Source organism: Giraffa tippelskirchi, chromosome 1 (genome assembly GCF_054371585.1).
Source record: "Giraffa tippelskirchi isolate mGirTip1 chromosome 1, T2T-mGirTip1v1.2.pri, whole genome shotgun sequence".
NCBI lineage: Eukaryota > Metazoa > Chordata > Mammalia > Artiodactyla > Giraffidae > Giraffa > Giraffa tippelskirchi.
In genome coordinates this window covers 205,008,773-205,017,182 of record NC_137275.1, presented here as the reverse complement: position 1 = coordinate 205,017,182, position 8,410 = coordinate 205,008,773, and the positions used below count along the sequence as shown (strand labels likewise).

At 41.0% G+C, this 8,410-nt stretch overlaps 1 pseudogene; it reads right to left on the bottom strand.

Moving 5' to 3' along the window:
• Positions 1 to 275: 275 nt before the first annotated feature.
• LOC145516465 (vasculin-like protein 1 pseudogene) lies at positions 276 to 4,817 on the bottom strand (annotated as a pseudogene).
• Between the last annotated feature and the right edge of the window lie 3,593 nt (positions 4,818 to 8,410).

Genomic DNA, 8,410 nt, shown 5'->3' with positions numbered 1-8,410 from the left:
GTGTCTCTTCCTCTCTGCACTGCCAGCTCCCACCTGTGCATTGCCCCATACATATTGTGTGTATGTGTTTGTGTTTTAAAAGTCTTTCCCATGACACAAAGTTCTCTCTATTAAGCAGATAACAGGGAAGAACAACCACAAAATCTAAACAAGCCAATTGCTCGCTCTCTCTTTGGAATATGATTATTTCTCCTGTGCATGAAGTATTCAACAAGAACATAAGAAAAGGAAAAGAACGATTTCTTCTGTATAATCCCCGAACACAGAAGCTGAGTTTACTGGGTCAGATTTAACCCTGAGCATTTATACGCCCGTTCCCAGGCATTGCCATCAGATGTCTCACTGCTACTTGTCTCCGTGTCTGAGTCCTCTGACTGTGCTCTGCAAGTGCTCCTTCAAGGGGAGAATAGGTTGGAACTTCGACTCTGCAAGAAGCCATTCTTCCCAAAGCCGTTTCTTATCAACTGCTCTGTCTTTGTGTGGAACTCTCTGAGCTCATCCTCTGTGAGGGGAAGGAAATTCTCATCATTTCAGGATACTCCTGCCATCCCATTGCTTTCGGTAACCTGTGCTCTACTTCCAAAGAGTGAGAGAGGACCTCCCCTTCCTCTTCTGCAGGGAGAGCAAGACCATTCTGATGACAGCCTTCCTCTCTTTTTCCTTTGGTTCAGGTGTGCTATTGTCCTCCGAATGTTCCAACTTGTCACACTCTCTGCTCTCTGAGAAGTCCCCATTCCTGTCATGCTTCAGAGTCTTCAGGAACTCGCTCTTACTGTCAGTAGTCTGGTGAGTCAACTTGGTGAGAGAGGAGCTGATCTCAACTGGAGGAGTGGTGCCTGTGGGGCCCTCTTTGGGAGAGCTTAAAACTACACCACCAGCCAGTACTACTGGTTTGATAACAGATTGGACTGGTAAAAGCAGACTCTTGGCTAGAGGAAATGGATCCTGATTTGTGTTCCATTCTGTTAGCTTTCCATGCACTGGCCTTGGATGGAGGTGATACAGGCTTAGGAACCAGGTTTTTATAGACACTTGGAACCATGGTTGACAATTTGTTTCCATTTGCATGATGAGATCCTAGTGAATGCAGCAGAGAAGGCAGCAGCAGGATCTTCTTTGGAAACCTTTTTGATGACTAGCATTTTGGAGGGCTGCTTGGCACTAGATGGGTTTTCCCACACTCCAGAAGGGATCCCAATAGGTCTGCATGGCTGATTCTATTTGCCAGCTTCTGGATTCAAAGAAGGGAAGTCTTCCTCTTCAAATGGCAACTTTTCCACCTTATCTTCTTTCTTCTCTTCCTTAATGTCTGTAGGTGGCTTTTCCTGAAAGGTACAGCCTTTCTGGGTGTGGAAGCTGCCATTCCAGTGGCGATGGTTTCCTGTGCCGTGCCCACTATGCTGGCTCATACCATCATGACCTCGTGAAGAGCCATGCTAACCAGATGGGTTCCCTGTGATTCCAGCATACGCTCCCTTAGAGACACCAGAGTCCACAGAATCATGGCAGGAACAGGGAGGGCTGGTGCCAAGAATCTCCCGTCATTCAATGAGGTCCATTGTTGAAAAGCCATCAGAGGAATTATGTCTACGACAGCTTACTCCAAATCTACCATCTCCTTGGGGTAGGTGCTCTCCATGTTTTTAGAAAGTCACTGTAGGTGACTTAGCTGACTGTGGTGTTGAGCAATTTAGCCAAGCAGGAACAAAGTCATGCTGCACTGTTTAAGTCCAGTGTCTCTTTTCAACAAGGTGAGGCCTTCAACCTCATGGCCAGGATCCCAGAGTATAATATCTGTGGTCCTGCTTCCTGAACTTCTTTGAGTTGCCAGCTGGATTTCCATGAGGTTCTCTTGTTAAGAGGGTACTTAATTAGGCTGGCCAGCAGAATGCCTTACGATGAAGCACAAAGAAGCCAGGCTCTGTATGGATCAATCTCTCAGTCCCCTCAACTGCTCATCTTAAACCATCTAGTTCCTGACACGTTTCCCAAAGGGGAAGGGAAAAGGGGAGGGGGAGAGGAACACAAAAAGTATTTGTGACATTTAAAAAATGAGGGGAAGGGGAAAGAGGTATATCAATGTTCAGCTCATTCAATTTCCTTGAGTGATGGCACTATGATGTTGCTTTAATAGATAACACATGGACATTTGCACAGTGAATGCAAATACTGTTCATAACAAGGTCATAGCTTAGAAAGACAGAATGACTTCTGTTTGGTCAAATAATGTCATTGAAGTGATAGATCAAAAATAAAACATTGAAGAGCTATAAAAGATCTTCTGAATAGTAAACTCTAGTAGCACAACATCCATCCACATTACAAAGCCCTTAATTTACAAATCTCATTATTCTGGCATGGTTGCTGAAAACAGTCTGCAGGTATGAGTTTATATTTGTCTTATCCTTCAAAATCTAAGGACATTAGAAACCTTGTTAAAAAAAAAAAAAACAGACAGGAACTTGATATGATTTCCCTCCAAGAATAGCAGCTTTCAAGGCAAATTTCTTGGTATAAAGCTCCCAAATGTTTCTTCTATTTCTTTGGTCTTCACTATTTATAAATTCAAAGGAAAATTAAAACAAGCAGAAAGGTAGGGCTTAAGAACAGTCATGGAGAAAGTTCCAAAGTGAGGTTTTCTTCTCTTCAGTTTTCTGTATTTCACTCGTTCTGCCTGTTCCTGAAAACTAAACTGAGTTAGTGGAAGGTAATAAGAATCTTCTGCTTCAGTAGAGAAGTCACTTTGGATCCACTTTCATCATTACTCAATCATTTAAAAGGCCACAGGAATCTATCATGGGCAGTGGAGGGGCTACATTTAGGGACCAGTCGCCTGAGGGCACGTCCCCAGCTTCCTGATCCAGCAGAGGTGGAGAGCCCACAACCATAACAAAGATCTTCCCAAAAATCAAATTAAAGGCATTTTTGATGGATGTTGAGTTCTAGATTAACAGATATTTTCCCTCTTCAATACTTCCATGATGTTATTTTACTGTGTTCTTATCTGCATAGTTTTTGGTGATAAATTTGCTTTTATACTTACCTTTTCCCTCTGTGCATATTGTTTTTCCCCTTCTGACTGAAGGTTTTATTCTTGACACTAGTTTCAAGTAATTTAATTATGATGTATCTTGGTTTGATTTTCTTCCTGTTTCTTGTGCTTGGATTTCATTGCGTCTCTAAGCATCTGTGGATTTTCATCAAGTTTGAAAAAAAAAAGTCCACCATTTCTTCAAACATTTTTTTCTGTTCGCCCAGTCATGTCTTCTTCAGGGCCTCTAACTAAATGTATGTTGGGTCTTTGGAAGTTGTCCCACCACTTACTGATACTTTCTGATTTAATTTTTTAAAAATTATTATTTTTTTCACAGTATGAGTTTGGATAGTTTCTATTGCTGTCTTTAAAATCACTAATCTTTTCCTCTGCAATGTCTAATCTTTTGCTAATTTCATCTAGTTTATTTTTTCTCTCAGAAATTATAGTTTTCCTGTCAAAAAACTTGAGTTCTTTTAAAATATATTTTTCAAGTCTCAACTTTGAAAACAGAAGGAAAATATTTGTATTAGCTATTTTAATGTTCTTTTCTGCTAGTTTTTTATGTGTGTTAATTCTGGACTGGTTTTGTTTGATTGACTTTTCTCCTCATTCTGGAGTGGGAGTGAGAATAGCCAAGGTGAATGTGGAGTCTGCAAGGTCTGTCTGAGAAGAAACAGCTACCTGATTTTGAGTAGGCATAAAGCATCAACCCCAGGAGCCCAGCGAAATGACTTGGCTGCATCCAGTCCAGGCTCCACCTGGCCATGTCCTATTTTGCCCTTCCTGAATTATGAGGTGAAGATGCTCACCCAGGCAGCAAAGGACCCTGTATTGTCTTGAGAGGGGCACCACACAGTCTCACCTGGGATATGTCAGGCTATGATCACTGGAATGCAAATATCTACCTTGTCTCTTCTGAGATGTGTCCACAAACTCCACCCAGCTCAAATTCAGTCATCATAAATGGATAGGGAGCTAACTTTCTGTGACCTAATCCCAAGACCAAGACACTATATTTCCAAGTCTAACTTGGCTCAAGTATCTTTGCCTACTAGGGTTATTTTCCTGCTGTTGTGGTGAAATTGCTGTTTTTGGTAGCTGAGAGAAATTCAGACTTTATTTCTCTTAGTAGGAAATCCACTGTGAGGTAGGTGATTACCAGAAGTTGGTATTTTTTTTAACTGTATAGATAGATCCCTGAAGAAATGGTCATAATTAATAATATTTTAAGAAGATTAATCTGTGCCTACAGTATGCAGTCAGTGGGGCAAATATCTATCAGATAGATTTCTTGTCCATTTAAAATTTTATATATTTATAGCTTTGAGGCATAATACAAGTGGAGCAGGAACCTAGCCAGCAGCAAATAAACACAATTCCAAGAGGGAGATTTATTACTGCTTCTGGAAGTAAATCATAGCTGATATTCTGGGCTTAGTTTATTCTGAGCGTGTGATCTCACTCAATCAGATCACGCTAAATATAGACCTGGAGAGGAGTCATGGCAGAACATCGATAGAACCACAAGCTGCCACCTGGGTTTTTCATGTCTTTTTCAGAAAGCAGTGAATTCATCTCGCCATTCAGTTTCTTTTAAGATAAAGCAGGAGGATCATCCCTTGCTGATTCCTGGAGGGAAGCTCAAACTGCTATGAAAATATATTCACAGTTGTATTTGGATTTATAGAATTTTAGGACAAAATTTACTATCTTTTTGCAAAATGTCCCTCTGCTCCACCATACCCTGTAACATTCCATCCCTTATAGGATTATCGGCCATGATTATTCTGATGATGAGAAGCATTAATGATGACTCATTTTACTGATATTTCTCTACATGCCCAGAAGGGTTTGTGTAATCTGTCTGGAAAGAAAGACCTTCTTAGTACTATGATGTTTATCAAAATATCAGAGATTTGGGTAATCGGGGTTAAATTTCCCTATCAGCCTCACTATCACCTTTGGGAAGAACACAACGTACAATCTCCAGGGTGGTTAAAAATTCATCCTAGTATAAAATCCCCACAACCTCTCTCACAATCACTCCCTTCAGGGCTACTCACATAGTGGGTGCTCAATTTAACAAATACTTGAAAAAAAAAAGGAAAGGATGAGTGGCCAGAAAGCAGAATATACACATGTATGCTAACAGCTTACTCCCAGCCTAGGCTGTCTGTCCTGCACAAATGACCTGAATGACACCACGTGTATCTTTTCACTTTCAGAGCTTCCCTGATGGCTCAGGAGGTAAAGAATCTGTCTGGTATGTAGGAGACACAGGAGTTGCAGATTCAATCCCTGGGTTGGGAAGATCCCCTGGAGAAGGAAGTGGCAACCTACTCGAGCATTCTTGCCTGAAAAATCCCATGAACGGAGGCGCCTGAACGGGCTACAGTCCAAAGGGCTACAAAGAGTCAGACATGACTGAGAAACTAAGCATACGTATCTTTTCACCAACTTTCATGACCTGCCAGCAAATGTGTTTCCAAGAGTGACAACCTGAGGCATTGTTTCACTAGAGCTCTGCCTTCACTTCTCTTCATGGATGCACTTCTGCATGTGACTTTTGATTATTGGATCCTCTCATGGTGATAGATGACCTCAGAAACTAAAATGTGAAAGGACAAATCTCACTGGGAGGGGGAAATGGTCACTATGTCTTTTACTATAACTATCATCCTTGACTTCCTGTCCCTGAACATGTTTTTCTTTCCCCACCTTTCATCAGTTTAGTTCAGTTCAGTTAAATTGCTCAGTTGTGTCTGACTCTTTGCGACCTCATGGACTGCAGCACGCCAGTCCTCCCTGTCCATCACCAACTCCCGAGGTTTACTCAAACTCATGTCCATTGAGTTGGTGATGCCATTCAACCATCTCATCCTCTGTCAGCCCCTTTTCCTCCCACCTTCAATCTTTCCCAGCATCAGGGTCTTTTCAAATGAGTCAATTCTTCACATCAGGTGGCCAAAGTATTGGAGTTTCAGCTTTAGCATCAGTCCTTCCAATGAACATTCAGGATTGATTTCCTTTAGGATGGACTGATTGGATCTCCTTGCAGTCCAAGGGACTCTCAAGAGTCTTCTCCAACACCACAGTTCAAAAGCATCAATTCTTTGGTGCTCAGCTTTCTTTATAGTCCAACTCTCACATCCATACATGATCACTGGAAAAACCATAGGTTTGACTAGATGGACCTTTGTTGGCAAAGTAATGTCTCTGCTTTTAAATATGCTATCTAGGTTGGTCATAACTTTTCTTCCAAGGAGCAAGCATCTTTTAATTTCATGGCTGCAGTCACCATCTGCAGTGATTTTGGAGCCTACAAAAATAAAGTCTGCCACTGTTTCCATTGCTTCCTCGTCTATTTGCCATGAAGTGATGGAACTAAGATGCTGTGATCTTAGTTTTCTGAATGCTGAGCTTTAAACCAACTTTTTGACTCTCCTCTTTCACTTTATCAAGAGGCTCTTTAGTTCTTTGCTTTCTACCATAAAGTGTGGTGTCATCTGCATATCTGAGGTTATTGATATTTCTCCTGGCAATCTTGATTCCAGCTTGTGCTTCATCTAGCCCAGCATTTCTCATGATGTACTCTGCATATAAGTTAAATAAGCAGGGTGACAATACACAGCCTTGATGTACTCCTTTCCCAATTTGGAACCAGTCTGTTGTTCCATGTCCAGTTCTAACTGTTGCTTCCTGACCTGCATACAGGTTTCTCAGGAGGCAGATCAGATGGCCTGGTATTTCCATCTCTTTCAGAATTTTCCACAGTTTGCTGTGATCCACACAGTCAAAGGCTTTGGCGTAGTCAATAAAGCAGAAATAGATGTTTTTCTGGAATTCTCTTGCTTTTTCGATGATCCAGCGGATGTTGGCAATTTGATCTCTGGTTCCTCTGCCTTTTCTAAAACCAGCTTGAACATCTGAAAGTTCACAGTTCACGTATTGCTGAAGCCTGGTTTGGAGAATTTTGAGCATTACTTTACTAGCATGTGAGATGAGTGCAATTGTGCAGTAGTTTGAGCATTCTTTGACATTGTCTTTTTTTTTTTTTTAATAAATTTATGTATTTTAGTTGGGGCCTAATTACTTTACAATATTGTAGTGGTTTTTGCCATACACTGACATGAATCAGCCATGGGTTTACATGTGTTCCCCATCCTGAACCCCCCTCCCACCTCCCTCCCCATCCCATCCCTCTGGGTCATCCCATTGCCCCAGCCCTGAGCATTTGTCTCATGCATCGAACATGGAATCGTGTTCTGTTTCACATATGATAATATACATGTTTCAATGTTATTGTCCCAGAACGTCCCACCCTCACCTTCTCCCTCAGAGTCCATAAGACTGTTCTATGCATCTGTGTCTCTTATTCTGCCATTAAAAAGAATACATTTGAATCGGTTCTATTGAGATGGATGAAACTGGAGCCCATTATACAGAGTGAAGTAAGCCAGAAAGAAAAACACCAATACAGTATACTAATGCATATATATGGAATTTGAAAGACGGTAACGATAACCCTATATGGCATTGCCTTTCTTTGGGATTGGAGTAGTAAGAGGTAATAGAATTGGAAAGACAGAAAGAGCTAGAGAAAGAACAAGGACAGGAAGAAAGAGGAAGGGAGGGAGCACACCTGGAGTTTGCCTCACAGACCTTCACCATCAATTTTCAGAGAAAGAAGCAGGTCCAGAGCTCCTTGTGTGTTCCCAGAAGAGGCCAGCCTTCTGTGTAGTCTCACTGGGTTCAGGGACCAGTGTCAGCATATTCCCTGAAGCTGTTGCACAGTGGTCAAAGAAGTCTGGAGTGGGAGTAGTGACCTCATTGTGGATATTTACCCATTTTTAAATGCCCCTGGCCCATCCCTGCCTAGGAGACTGAAAAACCAAATTGCTGCACTGTTGTCTATCAATGATATTTTCATGTGTCTCAAAATCTTTTTTTCCAGTCTTTTTTAAGTGCTATTTTTAAAAAGTTGATTATAAAATAAAACCCTTCTCCCAGAAAATATGAACATATTTATCAAGACACTAACTATGGCTTAAAATGATAATGTAAATTTTTATAATATCCTTCTTATAAATTAAAGTCTTTATTTGGAATAAGAATCCTCTAAAAGATCAACATTTTCTTTTCACCAAGCCCTGGTTCCCAGCCCAGTCTTCAGAAATATTTTGGAAAAGCACCAGCTTGTGATACCAACCATACAGCTAGTATTTAGACATAGCTACATTTTTATGGTCATTACCCTCTCATTGAATCTTTATGGAATGAAGATAATGTCATGGTCAACTTTCTCCTTAAAATAAACTTAACTGCAACATGATTTTCTTTAGAATTGAAGTTATAAACACTTTCTATATTAAG